This window comes from Diabrotica undecimpunctata, chromosome 2, assembly GCF_040954645.1.
Source record: "Diabrotica undecimpunctata isolate CICGRU chromosome 2, icDiaUnde3, whole genome shotgun sequence".
NCBI classification, from domain to species: Eukaryota; Metazoa; Arthropoda; class Insecta; order Coleoptera; family Chrysomelidae; genus Diabrotica; species Diabrotica undecimpunctata.
Window position 1 is genome coordinate 72,223,150 of NC_092804.1, and position 18,864 is coordinate 72,242,013.

Below are 18,864 nucleotides of genomic sequence, written 5' to 3' on the forward strand. Positions count from 1 at the left end.
GTTTTCAAGTGAGAAGCAAGAGCTATCTGTTAGCAGTTAGTACACTTTGCAGATTTGAAGGTAAAAGATCTACCCATATACAAATTTTATTTTTTATTTTGGTGTTAAATGTTTCTTATTTCCTCGCCACTATTTCCTCGGGTAGGGCAGGTATCATTGTGCAATGAGATTAGGAAAACCAATCTCTTCCTGCCCTGGGAAGAATATTGGGATTAGGTTTTAGATTATGTTAGACATTTGGCAAAGAAAGTACGGTACTATGGAGCAGTAACTCCTAGGTAGTTAATTACTCGTCAGGCTGTTTTTCGCTACAACTTGGTATAGAATGGATGGGAGGTGAAGATTTTTTATTTTGGATTTTTTTTTTTTCGGAAGTCGTTTGTTTTATAAGGTAAACCTATTAGTTATTGTCACATTTAGAGGGAAAAACTTCATTAAAATATTCCTATTCTTCATTTATTATACTTGCTGAAATCAAAATTTGTTCAGGGAGTATTTTGCAATGTTGTTAATGAAATGGAACGTTTAAATAATAAAAAAAAACATCTTTTCTGTTTTATTCTAGTGAGGATACAGAACAAGTTTTTTACCCAGTAATTGACATACTAATTTTGAAAAAATCCATTTTTTTACATCCTAGTTATTGACATGAGAAAATCCCAAAAAAGTAATTATTAATGATATTTTAACTATTTATAAAAACTAAACTTTGTATTAAAAAAGAAAAGAAACTTAAATGAAAAAATAGTAGGTATTTAAGGTGCTTCATACATCGATAGGCTTTGAAAAGTTATATTTTAGCCTATCTCCTGAAGTTACAATCTCAGGACTGTGCAAATTACCGATTATATCTAAAAATGTTATAGTTGAAACATCATTTTTGTCAGTTTTAAATTGAGTTTTTTCATCATTGGTTGCTTTAAGACACATCACTTCTATCTCGCTTTCTTCAGGAAATATGTTTTGAGCAACACAAGCATACTTATATGTTACAGTTTTTCTTTTTCCCCTCCGAAACTTAACAAGCAGATAGTATCCTATAGCAACTGCACCCACAGCAACTACTTCTGAAAATTCAGTTTCTTCTTGCTTATTGATTTCTATGTCATCTAAGCTGTCACAACTTTCTATCCAGTCTTCAGACTTGCAGGTTTCTTTTTTCTTTTTCTTAATTCGATCTAATTTCTTTTGCTCTCTTAGAATAGCTGTCTTTTCTTTTTCTTTAAGTTTTCTGGTTTTCTCGTCTTCTTTTTTCTTATGATAGTTTTGCCACGCTTCTGAAGTAACAACTGATGGTATTTTCTCCTTACTTTTTCTTTTTTTTTTGGTTCCTCTGGCAGTAGGATCTGGCCAGAATAACGCTCTTTTAAAAGGCTCAGTAGTTATTAGTTTCTCGGGACTACAAAACTGGTAATTAGGATCCTTTGAAAGTCCTGGTTTAGGTGAGTCACAAACTTCTCCAGCATTAATTTCAGTAGTTATTATTCCTTTGGGACTACAAAACTGGTAATCAGGATCCCTTGAAGTTCCTGGTTTGGGCGAGTCACATACTTTTCCTGTTATTTCAGTTGCTTGACTGAATTTGTTTATAGGTCTAATAGATTCCGAGGATTCATCGTTGTCAGACACTAGATTTTGAGCTATATTACAAATATTTTTTGTTTGTCCTTTGTCCTCTCTTTTATTTATTTCTTCAAATACATCCTTCCAAATTTCAAATAGTGATGTATCTGTCAATTCGATTTGCTGATAATTTGAAAGACAATCTTTAAATTTGTGTAATTTGTCTTTACCAATTCTTTCTTGGAGTGTCGTTATAAATATTGCTGTGTTGCTCCTAATATTTCTGACCACAACATGGTGCTGTGAAATTTTGTCAAATTCGACATTTTCAACAGAAAAAGGGCACAAGCCGGTAGATTTAAACGCATTTGTGATGGTTTGTTGAGAAATAGATTTTAATGCGTTCTTCAATAATGGTGCAAAATGTTGTTTTTGTAACTTATTTCCAGAATTATTAAGCCTCCACTTTTGTACTTCATTTTTCCAGGCTCTCTTTAGCGGCTTGAATACACCTACATCCATTGGTTGTAGTAAATGCGTAGAATGTGGATACAGGCGATCAATTCTACAATTATTTTTGGTACAAAAAGTTGACAGATGCAAAGTCATATGGGACACATGGCCATCGACGAAGAACAAAACGGGTCGTTCAATTTTCTCTTCATGAAGCCAAGGCACAAAAATGTTGGATATGTACTCATAAAAAGTGTGTCCACACATCCACCCGTTTTCTGAAGTACCAATTGCCCATGGAACACTTGATGATATATAACTCGGGATTCTTATATAATTAAATAAAACCATTGGCGGAGCAAACTGACCAGCAGCATTAGCGGTTATCAGTACAGTTCGGTTTTCCTTCTCATCACCTCTTGCACTGTAAACATTGTTTTTACCCTATTTTGTTAAAACTGTATCTCCCTTTGGCTGAAGGAAAAATGTTGTTTCATCAGCATTAAAAAGTCTGTGTGGTTGATCAGCATATTCAGTATATATACAGTATATTCTTGTCCATTAGGTATCTTCTAATTTCTTCAAACCAGTTTCGAAGCTGTAATTCCGTGACAACTTCTCTAGCTGGTGTTAAAGTTTGGCTAATCCTTTCCGAAATTTCAGGATGTCTACCTAAAAAACCTTTATACCATTTTGGGCCAGGCCTTCCATTTACAAATTTGGTATCTCTTTTGGTTTCCTCAACTATAAGTTCAACACTATCTATAAGCTGTGTTTTCCTAAGTGGATAATCAATTCTAGAAAGTTGTAGCAGCCACTGTACCAAAATATTTTCTTCCTCATATGTGAGGGTTGGAGAAGGACCCATAGTGCAAACCTCGGGATATTTTCCTTTTACTTTGTATAGCAAAGTTATACGTGGTACTTGAAATTCTTTTGCAGCAGCAGCAACTGAGCTTCCTCTTCTAACGGCTAGAAGCGTTGCAGCTATTTGATCTGGAGTAAATTTTTTTTCGGAGTCATTGTTAGTAGTAAATACTGTAATAAAAAGAAATCCAGTTATGAGCATGTAGTATCCTATGACTGACATCCCCTGTCATTGACTGGAAAAAAATGGTTGTAAAAAACAATTTTTATAGCGGCAACATCGCCTTTGCATGACAAATTATATGAGAGTTTCCCTGTAAAATCATATTTAATCCAGTCATTGACTGAGGTGTAAGTAACTGTACAGACGTATTTGACAGACGAAAATGTATAAAATCCAGTAATTGACAGGCTGCCATTCGGCTCTTGTATCAAATTCAACATTTCCTTGTTTTATTATTATACTATACAACATTTTGTTATGAAGACAACATCAGGAAAAGATTTAACACATTCATTTTAAGACAGCTATAAAATATTTTTTATCACACCGTAAATAATTTTTAAACTCTACACCACAAAATGTACATCTGTACTCAAGCACTCAACAAAGCACAATGGCTTCATTTATGGTATTAAAACTTTGTGTAGTGTTGAAACATCTATCAATAAGCTTGGTATTAAAGTAAATGTAACTCTAGGATTTTGTTGTTACTTAATATTTAGGGCATTACCTGGTAATGGCCTATAAATACCTAGGTCATGAGATTCGCATAGGAAAAGATAACCAAACCGTTGAGCTTCTCCGTCGTATAAGACTGACTTGGGCAGCCTTCGGCAAGCTGAACCATATTTTCAAATCGTCTGATATAGCAATATGCCTTAAAAGAAAAACGTTTAATCAGTGTGTTTTGCCAGTGTTAACTTACGGTGCGGAAACTTTGACCATGACAAGGAGAACAGTTCAAAAGATCCGTGCGTGTCAAAGGGCGATGGAGCGTGCTATGTTGGGCGTTTCACTACGAGACAAGATCTAAAATCGCCAGCTACGACAAAAAACAGGAGTGGCTGATGCAGTAGAGAGAGTAGCAATACTGAAATGGAACTGGGCAGGTCACGTGGCTCGAATGACAGATAATAGATGGAAAAAGCGGATACTGGAATGGAGACCAAGAGATGATGCCTACCGAAGCAGAGGTCGTCCACCAACACGTTGGACTGACGATCTAAAACGTTGTCATAGGAATTGGATGCAAGAGGCACAAGATCGAAATAGATGGAAAATTATGAGGGAGATATATGTCCAGCAGTGGATAAGCGAAGATTGAATGATGATGATGAATATTTAGGAAAATTTTTGAAGTGTCAATAACTGGAGAGATGTTAATAACTGGTAGGTTTACCTTAAATGGTCGTACTACAACAAATTTACTTATTGTACCTCTTCTATTAGTGTAACCTAAGTGTAACCTAGCTCGGGTTTTAGTGTTGACGACTACTTAAGTAGCCGGAACCGACAGCTTTACGTGAACTCTGTAGCACGCAGGCCCCTCAGTAAAATTAGACATTGAAAAATTTATGGTGTCTATAGGGATTGAGCCAGGGTCGTCGTGCTTGGGAAGCTAGTGTCCAGCCAATGTGATATGGCAACCACTTATTTTGAGTTGATAGACTCGTACACTTTCGAAGAATGAACAAGCCGTTTTTAATATGTTTTAAGGATTTGAAGTTTTGGCCCTTAACATTTGTTGAAAAAGTGAAACGTCTGTTTCGAGAGTATATTCTTCCAATTATTGTTGGGATGTTTTAAATTTGAAAAATTTCACTGAGCTGAATTTTTGCTACAATGTCAATTTTGGGACCCTGAGAAAGATGCAAGGAAGTGTAACACTTTTACCCCAAGGCCCCTCTAACCACACCCCCTCGTAGCTGGAGAAAAACGTAAAGAATCGATTTACCAAGAATCTGTACACCGTAGAAAAAATGTTTCAAATAAAAAATGTAGCTGAGTTAATTTGAAACAAAAATGTTTATTAACACTTTACGTGTAGAATGAATTTTTCTCTGTGATTTTCTACGACAATATGAAATCAATTTTAAATAAAATTTTTATCCACTCAACGGTAAAAATTCGATATCTTTTGACAAGATTATCCTATCGACAAAAATCAAACTGCGTTTAAAGGTGAAAAGTGCAGCTTTCTTATAAAAGTTGTGTTTATTGTCGCAGATGAAGTCAGTTTCTATAAAGATGTTAAATAAATATACGTTTAGTGATTTTTACCATTTTTAACGCTTCTCATAAGATGAATAATCGAATCACTTTCATTGACCGGTCACTATGGAATTTTCATTATTAGAGACCAATCTTCAAAACATATAGGCTGAAATTTTGGTTTTGAGTTTCGAAACGGAAAATGCTTCCTCGAAAAGGGTTTTAGGTGAAATTTGTAGCTGAAAGTGTGTCGTTTCGAGAAACGTATTTGGATAGTAAAAAAGTTTTAAACGTTTTAGATTGTTTGTAATGATAAATTTTAAATTTAGTGTTTCTAGGCATATTTCAAATACCTCACATTTGTTGCTTAAACTCGAAATTTTAGGCTATATGTTTTGAAGATTTGCTTCTAATAATGAAAATTCCATAGTAAACTGCCAAAGGAAGTGAACATCTTTATAGAAACCGATTTTATTTGCGGCAAAATCCAAAAATAGATACGAAAACTGCTGTTTTCGGCTTTAAAACGCATATTGATTTTTGTCGATAGGACACTCTGATCAAAAGATATCAAATTTTTACAGTCGAGATAAATTTTATTTTAAAATTGATTTAAATTGATTAAAAGACCTGTTTGGCGAAGAAAAATTTATTTTTCAGGATGATAGTGTTCCTTGCCGTAGAGCAAAATGGGCTAAAGCTTGGATGGAGAGTAATGAAATTAATAGGATGGACTGGCCAGCGCAATCCCTGGACCTCAATCCCATCGAGAATTTGTGGCAAAGGATATCAAACACCATTTAAAAAAGCAAACCCACAAATAAAACGAAATTAATCGAATCTCTAATCCACGATTGGAATCACTGCATTTCCGTGGAGGAACTGCAAAAATTAATAAACCCCATTCCCAAAAGATGTGAACTAGTTATTAAAAACAAGAGCTGGCCAATTAAATATAAAAATTAGTTTAAATTACTTCAATGTGATGTACAATATCGTCTTGATGTAAGTAGCCTAATTTTTGTAATATTGAATAAAAAAAATTTCGAACTACATTTTTTTATATTAATCAAAATTTTTGCTGTGTTTCCATTTTATCATATTGTGTTTAAGTGCTTGTTTGATTTAGATAGTAAATGGTTTATATTTAATCTAAATGCCCTAAAATTCTATTTTCGTGTATTTGGTAAGGCGGACTATACTTAATTGGATAAGTATAGTAGTTTAAGAAATTCACCAACAAACGTTCACGTCAAATATTGGCTCTCATACTCCATCGCCTTCCTTTAGGAATATTTTACATTTGTAAAATAAAACAAATTGTAACATGGAATATTACAAGTTATAAACAGAATTTATTATGAGATATTTCACTAATCTTTTCAAAAAACGATTTCCCATTAGCTCCATTTAATTCTTGATTATTTCGTTACAAAATTTCTCCTCAATAAATAAATTTCATTATATCTCTAAAACTGTATAAGGAGAATAGCATTTACTAATAATTGATAAGCACCCCTAACCTAACGTTTTCTAAAGTTGTTAACTTCAATTTTGTCTCGCCATGAATCTTTAATGAAAGTAATTTGTAGTTGAATATCCGTCCCCATTAATGAAAAGTGAATTAGTGAAAAGGTTCTAAATTAATTGAAAGAATGGATGAAATTGATAAGCAGCACGTTTACATTAATATAGATCAAAATGTTTAGTATACGAGGCAACTTGAAACTATTTTAAAACAAGTTTACTAACGATCAGAATGCGAAAGTCCAAATTTCTGACATACTTTGCTATAAATTCAGTAATCTAATAAATGACAGGTGTGGTAAGTAAATGTAAACTAGCGACTACTTTAAAAACTTCTTTATACAAAAGCCAGTTATCAAGTGATATTTTTGCTGGTCTAAAGACTCTGTGCTTTTATAATTCCTCAAATAGACTTGTCATGTTATCTCTTCCAATTAATCACTGGCCTATGTAGAGAAACAGAATGTAATTCTTTTTCTTAAGATTAATTACTATTTAAATGGGAATAAGCCATAACTAAAAGGTTAAAGTAATTTAAAGTATTTAAATAATATAAGCATTTAAATAGTAATTACATTAAAATGCCACAAGAAACTAGCTTCAGAACAATATTTTCTTAAGATCTTCTTCTTCTTCTCGTGCCACTCCTAGCGGAGATTGGAAATCATCATGGCCACTGCGACTTTGTTAGCAGCGCGCCTAAAAAGTTCAATCGAAACTACACCCGAACCATTCACGTAGATTACGAAGCCACGATATTTTTCTTCTTCCCACACTTCTTTTGCCCTTAATTTTGCCCTGCATGATATTTCTTAAAAGTTCGTACTTTTCACCTTATTTCTTATTTTTTCTTTTCACCGTATTTCTTAAGATATTGTGTTCTTTTGAAGGTTGGTGATCATCATTATTAGTTGTTTACATATATATATATATATATATATATATATATATATATATATATATATATATATATATATATATATATATATTATATATATATATATATACATATATATATATATATATATATATATATATTTATATATATATATATATATATATTTATATATATATATATATATTTATATATATATATATATATATATATATATATATATATATATATTAATAATACATATTTGTAGTATGAATTACTTAATCTCAAATATTAGAGTATTAGCTAAAATATTAGCAAGCTCGTTAAGAAAGGCTCGGCTCGTTTCGAATTCAGTTCATCGGCTCGAAAAAAATTTGATTCGGCTCGAAGCTCGGCTCGCAAGAAACAAACAGGCTTAATCTCGAAGGTAGGCTCGTCACACGAGCGGAGCCTCGAGCTAAGCTCGAGTTTGTGACCATCCTTATTTTTTAGGCGCGGTTATACCTAATGTATGTACTTCTCCATTAGAAAGAGTTATAAGCCCCCGCCCAGAATGGTTAACCACCTACGCTAATGATTTACATGTATTTTAGTTTTTAGTTTTCCTTTCCTCTTTAAATACGGTTATTCATCTTTCATATTTCATTTAATATTTCAATATATTGCAATATAATACAATATTGCTTTAATATAAGTCATATTATATAAATGTTTATCCATACCCTAATTGAAAAGTTAACGTGAAGTATTAATTTCCAATGACGTCATAATCAGTACATTTTCTTTATGAACCACGGAATAGGTTGGGCAGGTCTGGCGATTATGTCGTGTATCTCGATAAGCCATCGATCGTGACTTAAAAGAGTTATGATTCCGCGATCTGCTTGTTTTAATGATTGATTCAATTACCCTGGAAATATTATTAGTGTTTGTGGTTTTTTGTCTTAAACTCTAGCTTAGAATTAATAAATATCAATAAAATAGAATAAACATCACATGGGATACATACTTCTCCAAGTGTTATAGCTCTATGCTTATTTTTTTAGGTGTCCTCTACATTACTGAAAGTGGGGAATCATTGCAGCTTGATTTTTGTTTTTGTGCTGCAAAATTTCTTAAAGGACTTGGGTAAACTTTAATTTATCGACGAATAAGCTGCATGCTTATTTTTTTAGGTGTCCTCTTCATTACTGAATGTGAGGAATCATTGCAACTTGATTTTTGTTTTTATGTTGCAAAATTTCTTAAAGGACTTAGGTAAACTTTAATTTATCGACGTAGTCATATTTTTTAAAAAAGGGTAAATTTTTTATTTATTACCTATATTAATTTTCTCATAGTTTTACTTTTAGATAAGAAACTAATAATTAAAGAGGGTGACTTTATATTTCATTTAAGAATTTTTATATTCGTGATTTAGGTGTTAAGAAATCAAAAAATGCTGTATTTGCTTTGATACTGTGTAGGAGGAAATACAAACAACACGTAATCTAATATCTAATATTAAAGTGATATTGTGTATATCAGTTTCATTTATATTTTAAAATATATCCCAATTAATTGAACTGGTTAATATTTTTCTTCATACATGTAAGCACTTCTGCCTGTTTCAATTATTGTTGAAGCGAAACTTCTATACTGGCATTGTATTACTTATTTTCTCTAATGTAAAATGACTAGGTGAGCGACACGAAACTAGCGTCACAAGATGGCGTCTATATATGAAAGTGGCGTAATACCATAAGAATGGCTTAACTCAGAATTCATAGCTATACCAAAGAAACCTAGTTCCCGAAAATGCGATGAATTTAGGCTCATTAGCTTAATAAGTCACTTACTAAAAATATTTTTAAGAATCAAATTTATAAAAAATGTGAAATAGACATAAGTAACTCTCAGTTCGGATTTAGAAAGACAATGTTCATGTCAAAATGACTCGACTTGATGAAATGAATCAGAAGACTTGTGATAGAGTCCAGCATGAAAAATTGTTATACGAACTAGAGAAAATGAAGCTAGTTGGAAGAGATCTCTGCATAATTCAAAACGTTTATTGGAACCAAGAAGCAACCTTATATTAAATATTCCAACCACATTCCTAAAAGGGTAAAAGAAAAAAGGGAAGACTTACAAAATATACTAGACAGAGTTACTAATGCAAGTGAAGCAATGGGACTGACATACTGACAAGCAATCTTCAAAAAACTAAAATAATGGTGATTAGAAAACCTGATGAAAATTGTCGAATAGACCTAAATAACACTCAATTATAATGCAAATGCAAAATTATTATTAATGCAAATATTTTTCATAGCCAATGTTTTTCATTTTGCAATTCAACTCAGTATAACCATTAAGCTGTAGTTTCTCTAATATTCTGTTCATTTTAGGTATTATTTATAATTCTACTGACAAATTCAAACATAACTCTCATCTTCTTTGTATACATTATACCCGACAACTTATTATACTTATTGTATATTTATACAATTATGAGGATTGCAATCATTCAATGTCCGACATGATTCAAATGTCTACTCGGATCGTCAATAATATCAAAAGTGGTCATCAGATAGATTTATTGCTTCGGCTTGTAACGGTATATCTTTGAACTTATAAATAAACAAGAATACTTATAGAGTTGAGTTGGTTAAACATGGCAATTAAGATGGTGCTTTAAAATATTAGGATTACGTACGTGCTGGACTGGATGTGTTTAAAGTATAAGAATTCATAAAAAATATTTATAAGCATAATGTAATTGAGTCGGTCGTGTAGTAAAACAAGCGATACATCTACTCTTTATGTGAATTCAATAAGCTCATGTATCAATTTTATTTTGTTATTTTCGGATCAAATGTAAATAAAAACATCAAGTAATTCTTTTTATTAAAAGTAATCGTTAAAACAATTTATACGACCAGAATCTAGACAATCTAGAAGTTGGAAAAATAAAGAATGTGATCAATGTATATTACACTGGTAAACACACAATTTGCTGCCGGAAATTTTTTTACTGTTTCTAGGTAATTTGGGTCTGCTGAATCCAAAAATACCACCAGATTTGCTCCATCAGATCGTTTTCAGGAAATACAACAGATCACATTTCTAACATATAGGGTAATATAACGCAGCACTAGCTACATGCTACATATATGTAGTTCTGCTACCAATTAAATAAACAAAACACTAATAAAAAGTAAGATATTTATTGTACAATAATGTACTTACAAAAATCATCACACCTATCTGCCAAAAAAACTTAACTTTTCATCTAACCTAACCAGCAGTGCAGCACAAATCTGCTATTCAGCGTCACCTAAAAACTTCCTTTTATATGATTTTCTTGCAAAGGCTTTAAAAGGACGGTCCCTTTGAAGACTCCAGCAGTAATCCGCCATCATGTGAGTGTCCCATCTCCCCTGATACCTCTCTTCCATCGTTTTGATATCTTGGTGGAAGCGTTCCCTTTGTTTCTCACTAAGGACACCAAGATTTTCTGGGAAACTGTCTAAGTGGCTGTGGAGGTAATGAATTTTAATACTCATATGACAACCGTGTTTGTTAAAATTGTTGAGCATTTCTTCCACTATATCCCGGTAATTTTCCGATTTATTGTTTCCAAGAAAATTTTGCACAACTTTCACAAAAGAGCACCATTCAATTTTAGCCATCGATTCTGTAAAATGCGAATCTTTCATAAGTTGTCGTATCTGAGGCCCATCAAATATTTTCAATTATTATTCAATTATTTCAATTTTTCTTTACTAAGTGCAGGGAATTTGCTGGACAAGTATTCAAAATAAGGACGATTCTGGTCTAGGGCCTTTACAAATTGTTTTATCAGACCTAGTTTAATATGTAACTGAGGTAATATTATTTTCTCTCGGTAGACCAATGCTTCGTTAACTACATTAGCTTCTCCTTGAACTAAAGCATCTCTGGAATGCCATTTTCTTCTACTCCAGTCTTGGTCCTTAGCCCTGCTATCCCAAAGACCCGGGAAACAAGGAGATTCTGTATAGCCACCTTGTTGTCCCAGGAGAAAGTTCACCATGTACAAATCAATACAGATCGCCCACTGATGTTGGTCATACTTGATGTTTTTTAGCACCAGCGAAATTGTTTTATATTCTTCTTTCATTTTTGTAGAATGCAAAAATTGGTATACTTCCATATTTGTTGCCATTATGTAAAAGGACACATTTTAAACTTCGTTTGGAACTGTCGATAAAAAGACGCCAGTGATCTGGTGTATATTCCGATACACCCATTTTGTCTAACAGTCCTTCAATATTATTACAAAAAACCATATCATTTTGTTGAGAAAAAAAAAGGCAAAAGATATTTTTCTCTATTACGGTAGTATGTAATTTTGGTGTCTGTGTGAAGAAGATTCTTTTGCGTTAGTCTGGAGGCAAGCAACTCGGAAGAATCCTTCGAAAGGTTCAAATCTCTGATAAGATCACTTATCTCTTCCTGAGTAAAGAGTTCAGGACGTGTTGACTCCTCTTCAAAATCACTATCGTCTTCCTCAAATCTATTAGTCTGTAGTTCGTCAGATAACGTTTCGACATTATCCTCTGGTAATGTAGGTAGACAGCTAAATATTGGAATGGGTATCTGTTCAAGCTGATATGGAATTGGTCTTATTGCTGAATCCAGGTTAGGATATGTCCACGTCTTTAAACATTTTCGTTGTTCTTTCGTCCACTGTAGCAAGTTTTCCAGACAAGTTTTGCACACTACATGTGGAGCCCAGGATTTATCTTGATCTCCTAAATGAACATCAAAATAGGCTTGATATGCCCTTTTTATACAATCACAAACTGGTTTTCTACTTTCCTTTACAATGTACTCGTCATATATGTAGCAAAAAACGTCCGGGTTATTCACACAACAACGCCTGCTTGTAGAAGCCACGGTTTTCAGTTGTCAAAAACAAACTCTTGCAACGAAACTCAAGTTCAAACTAAATTTTACAATAGAACGTAGTTGACTTTATAGGAATTTATTAAGGCCGATCTAGAGAAAATACTATTTACTTATCGGACAATAGTTAAAAAGCAATTAGCGCTAATTTCAAGTTATGAGCATTTCCAAGAAGTACACTTTAATTAGAACTCATTAGTATGTATTTGTATTAGAATTTGTTAAGTTGGTTTATAAACATATTGCTGTTATAGTGCTGAAATATAAAGAAATGTAAGAATATTTAAGTATTTGATGAGTATGTTATATCTCGAAAACTAGAACTGATAAAAAGAAAAGGTTTTTATTTTTGGAATCAGCACAGATGAATTAACCAAAATCAGTTATATAAAATATATCAGTTATATATAAATTTTTTTTCGGCAGCAAGACAAAATTTTTTTTTGTTGGGCTATGCTATTAGAATAAACTAACTGCGATAAGAAGAACTAATGATAGATAGAATAATAAAAAAACAAGTTATAGGTTCATTGAATTAGATGTTATAACATAAGAAGATAAGATAAGAAACGAAGAAAAAGATATATAATACCAATTGAATCCAGTGGTTATATATGGCTCAAAAGTCTAGCAGTTAACACGAAAACTTACGAATAACCTAATAACACCCCCTAAGATCCTAAAAAGACCCTTAAAAACATGAATGCTAGGAATTATACCACTTATAATAACACAGTACGATTTACAGAGAGGAAATCATTTATAATTCATTCTGCATTAATCTATCTGATCTGATGTGTAAAAAGATAGTTTTACTTCCTCGTAGATTGATGGACACGAAAGAAAAATAATATGCTTATTGAAAGCTTAATAAAGAATGTTAATGAGCCAATCGAGTAAAATATTTTTAATGAAAAAACGAGTATTATTGTACCTTAGTCTTAGAAGATGGACAGAACCGCCTTCCAGCATCGGTTAAGCGGGATTCCTCCTACGTGATCACGATGATTTTCGAGAATGCAGATGTTGTTCGGCCACCATCGCCCTCAATACCAAAGACCTCCCTTCGCCCTGGTTGGACACATCGGCACGGCATGTACCTGATTTCGCAAGTTTCTCACCAATTCTCGCACTTTCTCTTTGGGACTGCTTAATCCTTTTCTCCCTCTCTCCCTTGCTATTCATGTTTTTTCTGCTTTCTGCTTTTCATGCTTTCTTGCTGTTCCTTTTTTCTTCAGCATTCTCTCCACATATCTCTAAACTCGTCTTCACCGATCCGCCAACCTAAGCATCTCCTCCATTAGCTCTGTCGCTGACTATTGCATACCATCAGAGTGTCGGAAACAATGTCCGATATTTCGCAGTACAAATATTTGTCAGTTTCTGCCTTTTCGTATCAAAACAATTGTGTCCTGTGAGCAACTTCATCAAGAAGTAATTTAAGTGGTGCCGTCTGCAGTCAATCCGTCTTTTCAAATTAGAAATCAGCCACTCAGTCCTCTGCGCTACCTTCCTTATCTCGTCCCATTTCTTTTGCTACACCATAATCAACATCTTCCTCTCTTCCCTTTTTAAACATTTGCTTGCTATGGCCTTATCGTATACTCTTGAGGTGCTTAACGTACGACTTTGTTAAATCTACCGTATCCCAGACAGATGTCGCGTAGAGGACGATCGATTGCACAACAGAATAAAGAGTCCTCCTCATCGCAGATTTGAGCCCTCTGATGTTAGACGTGATCTCCCCCAGTACGGAGGATACCAGCTCTGTGAGTCACCACATTCACGTGCTCCTCTTACTTTCCGTTTTGACTCAGAGTTACACTAAAATATTTTACGCATTTCTTTGGAACTACTCTCGTTCCTGCACATTCAAATGTTATTTCGTCTCCATTCCGTTGTCCCTTGAGAAGAATAGCCTTGCTCTTACCCGCAACCAGATCTAGACCAGACATTTTAATCCATTCTCCGACTTGGTCACATGTGCGCTGTGCGCCGAAGATAGGGTCCTCCTTGTCCCGCGCCACTAACGGCATAGCAAGGTCTTCCACGCGAAAGTGGGTTACAACCACTCTATATTGTTGACTCAAAACCCCGTCATATGCTAGGTTCCAACAACCCGCAAAGCTTCTCTCTCGTAAAGCCTTAATTACCTCTTTCGGTTTTAAGATATTGAAGACATTTAGGACGTCAAACTGCAGTAGAATTGCCCACTGGTGGTCAGCCGACATCGTGATAGTAAAGTTAACGACGCAAGAATTTGAGCTTTCTTCTTCCGTAGACAATTTAGTCTTCTGTAGTATGTAGTTACCTCCTCCCCGTAGAGGCGACTGATAAAATACGTTATGCTTTCACGGCCATCGTCTAACTTGTTAAACTGTTTGTTCGGGTTGTTAGGCCGTTGTCTTCTGAGATTAGCTCTCGTCGTTTCGCCAACACTAGGGGTTCTACCGAATTTCTTACGAACAAATCGATCCATCAGAACAAGTCAAGCCAATAGAATATATGCACGCATGGAAAAAGCACTATTACGAGAACGAATACACGACACTAGACGAAATTTGGCGACGGTTGACAGGGAGCTTCTAGATTTGTTTTACCAAATAGAATATATGCACGCATGGAAAAAGCACTATTACGAGAAAGAATACACGACACTAGACGAAATTTGGCGACGGTTGACAGGGAGCTTCTAGATTTGTTTTACGTTTTGAGCAGCAGGTTAAAATATGCAGATTGGAATAAGATTGAATCCATTTGTTACAGGAAAATGGAAAATGAACTAGGAAGGAACACTGAACGCCAGAAAAACAAAACGAACGCTTAACCAAACACAAGGAGGAAGAATCAAAACAAAACACAGAAAAGACAGAGGTCAACCTTTCAGATAAGGTTTTAACTCCGGCAGATGTAAAACTGTTTCTAAACCTTCTGTTAATGATAATGTAGTCGATTTGATTTCTGTATATAGTCGTCATTTTAGGTATATAGTCGTCTTTTAGGTTGTTGAAACAAAGTATTTGCTATAATGCAATTCTCTTCTCGGTAGAACTGTATTAGTCTCTGCCCTCTTTCGTTCTTTTCCCAAGTCCCAAGTACATACTTTCCGGTTATATCTTGTGTTATTTCGGCACCAATTTTTTCGTTAAAGTCTCTCATAATAATCATAGCTTCATATTTTTTTGTGCTCCGGGGAATTTGTTTCATTTGGTTGTAGAATTGCTCAATTTCTTCATCTGGTTTGTCAGCTGTTGGTGCATAGACTTGTATTATATTAATATTCATTTTGCAGCTGTATTATCATGATGCAATCATTGAAGAGAATGCAATTTCTAATACAGTTACGAATTTCTTCTTTGACAATAATTGCGACTCCGATTTTGAACGTATAAATCGTTTAATGTTTTTGGAACATAACAGTTATCCCATAAGCCCCAACGCTTTTTATATGTTCAATATTTTCCCAATATTCAGGTTCACATAAAACGCCCCAAAAATTCTATTACTGATTCGAACTAACGGATAGATCCTGGGAGGTCTATATCGATCCACACGAATAGTATTTTTAAAAAGTAGCGTAAAATACTTAAATAAAACCACTATAGTACATTTGAAAATGATTGATAGCACAAATTTTATTGCACGTGAGTTAAAAACATCATAAATCAGTGACGGAGATTTTCTAAAATAAAATATTCAACATTGTTCTGAAAATGTTTGGGCTTTACCTAAAATTTTTCACAATACCAATTTATTTCAATTGTTGTCTTAAATTTTGTAGTCATTTTAATAAAAACATGATACAAGTACGTAATCTCTACAAATACAAAATATTCACAATTTCCACAAAGGAGAGGGTCAATTTATAAAAATTGCCCCCAACTTTCTTAGAAAGGATTAAAATTTCCAAGCAACAGAAAGTGTTTTGCCAATTGTGAATAATTTTAGTTAAGATTAACAGGTTGTGATTGTAAAGTCCTGTGATTATAACACGCCGAATTTTTAGTTCCATAATAAAAAGCGATATTAATAGGTAAGTGAACTTGTGTAGTAAAAATGTTAGAAAAGACTAATTTTACTCCTGTGAAATTAAAGTGTCATTTAACCGTGTCAATGAAAACTTAATTGTTAAATGTACATGATGCTCTTATATGTGAACATTTCACAAGTACTGTTCAGAGTATAGTTTCTAAGTATTCCTATATGACCGGAGGTGGAAAAGCAACAACTATTTATAGACTTTTAAAGCATCGAAAGAGTGGAAGTATTACAAAAGCACCTAAAACGTCAACAGAGAGAAAACCTATTCATATAGACGAAATAATTGATTAGAAGAAAAGTTCATTCATTTTATTTACAAAAAAGATTCCTACTATGAATAAACTTTTCGTAGACATTAATGAAGACGAATCTTTGCCAACCATTAAAAGAGATAAATTGTGGAAAACTTTATGTGAATTAGGATTCGTTTATAAGAATAACAATAGAAAATCTGCGTGCATAGAGAAAGAAGAAATTATTTGTTGAAGGAGGCAATATTTAAGGAAAATTCGAAAATTGAGGAGAGAAGGCAAAATATTTTTTATTTAGATGAAACATGCATAAATGAAGGACATTTTGTAAAAAAGTTCGGCAAGATAAACTGATTACAAATGCTCGTCAGGCATTTAAACAAGGTTTGTCTATGGGCTTGAAACTTCCAAATGGTAAAGATCGCCGTTAATTATCTCTCATATTGGAGAAGATAAAGGATTTGTTGGTGGAGTCTTGCTAGATTTTATTTCAAATTCTGCGAACGACAACCATGAAGAAATAACTGCTGATATTTTTGAGGAATATTTCAGTCATATAATGGATTTATTACCGACCAATTCTGTAATAGTTATATATAATGTCAGTTACTGTTGCGTTCTGCACATACGATGACCTCAATATAACAATTGGGGTCATCCTGAAGGGGGAGAGAAGATATTTTGTTCAATCTGACAAGATTGAACAAAATATCTTCTAAAACTGACAAGACAAAAAGAAAAAGATTGTGAATGAGTAAAAGTAATTGTAAATCCCTGGATTTGTTACAGAAACAAACCAAAGAGATACTTGTAATAGTCGAAAGCAGGTCTCTATAATAAGACAACTACAAACAAAATAAAAAAGAAGAACAGTCTCCACAGACCAGGTATCTTATCAAGGAAAAGATATATCCCAACATAAAACGATTACAATCTGTTATTAATGTCCCTACAATCAGGAAAAATTAAACAAAAAAAAGGTTGCAATAACCGAAAATACTTTTTCCAACCTCACAAACACTAATGAACACAAAAGAGGAAATGTCTCTACAGACTGGGTATCTTTTTTCACAAAATAAATACTCCAGTGTAAATGGTTATACAAACCGCAAAAAGGTCTCTAGCATAAGAAAACCCTGAAAAACTAAAAGTAAGAATGTCTTTCGGCAGACTGAGTATATTGTTACGATAAATATACTGGCCTAACTTTTATGACTAATTATTCTGTTTTATTGTAGAAATTTCGGTGGAAGTCTAGAACCAAAATTATGGTGAATGAGCCGGCTAAGCTTCTCGATCTTTCGATGCTGTTCTAGTATATCAGGATTTCGTATATAAATACAACATTTTTATATGGAGGGCAGTTAATACTCAAGACCCGCGCTCGCGAATTTGTACGTACGGATATAATAAATTATTGTCAGATAAGTTAATATAAATAAAGAAATAAATTAAATCCGTAAGTGTTATAAATATTGAACCTTTTAATAAATTCACAACAAATGGTGCCAGAAGTGAGATCGAACATAAATTAGACTTATAATAATAATACAAGTGAATACGTAAAATAAATTGTGAAAATGGCTACGATTTATGAGCTCACAGTGACGAATTTAAGAAGACATCTCGAAGACAGAGAATTAGCTTCTACCGGAAAAAAGGCTGAGTTAGTCCAACGACTAAAGAACGCTTTGCTAGAAGAAGGTCTAGATCCAGAGACTTATATATTTGAAGATGCTGTCATCTCGTCGATTTCGAAATTGGAGAACAAAGTTTCTGACGATATTTCGAAAGTTTCTTCTGATGTAGCCAAAGTTTCCGGTGATATCGCATCATTAGAGAACAAAGTTTCTGGCGATATTTCGAAAGTTTCCGGCGACATCGCTTCTTTAGAAAGCAAAGTTTCTAACGAGATTTCTTCCCTGGAAAGCAAAGTTTCTGCTAACATCTCTTCAGAAATCTCTAAAGTCACTTCTGAGATGTCTGCCCTGGACGATAGAATATCTTCGTTAAAAAACCAAGTTGCTGCCGATAAGTTGGCCTTCGAAGAAAAGATTAAAGAGATGGAAAGGAAGATGGAAGAAACAGGGACAGCAGAGAGAGGTAACAATCCGATTACAGTGGAGATAAAAGAAGAC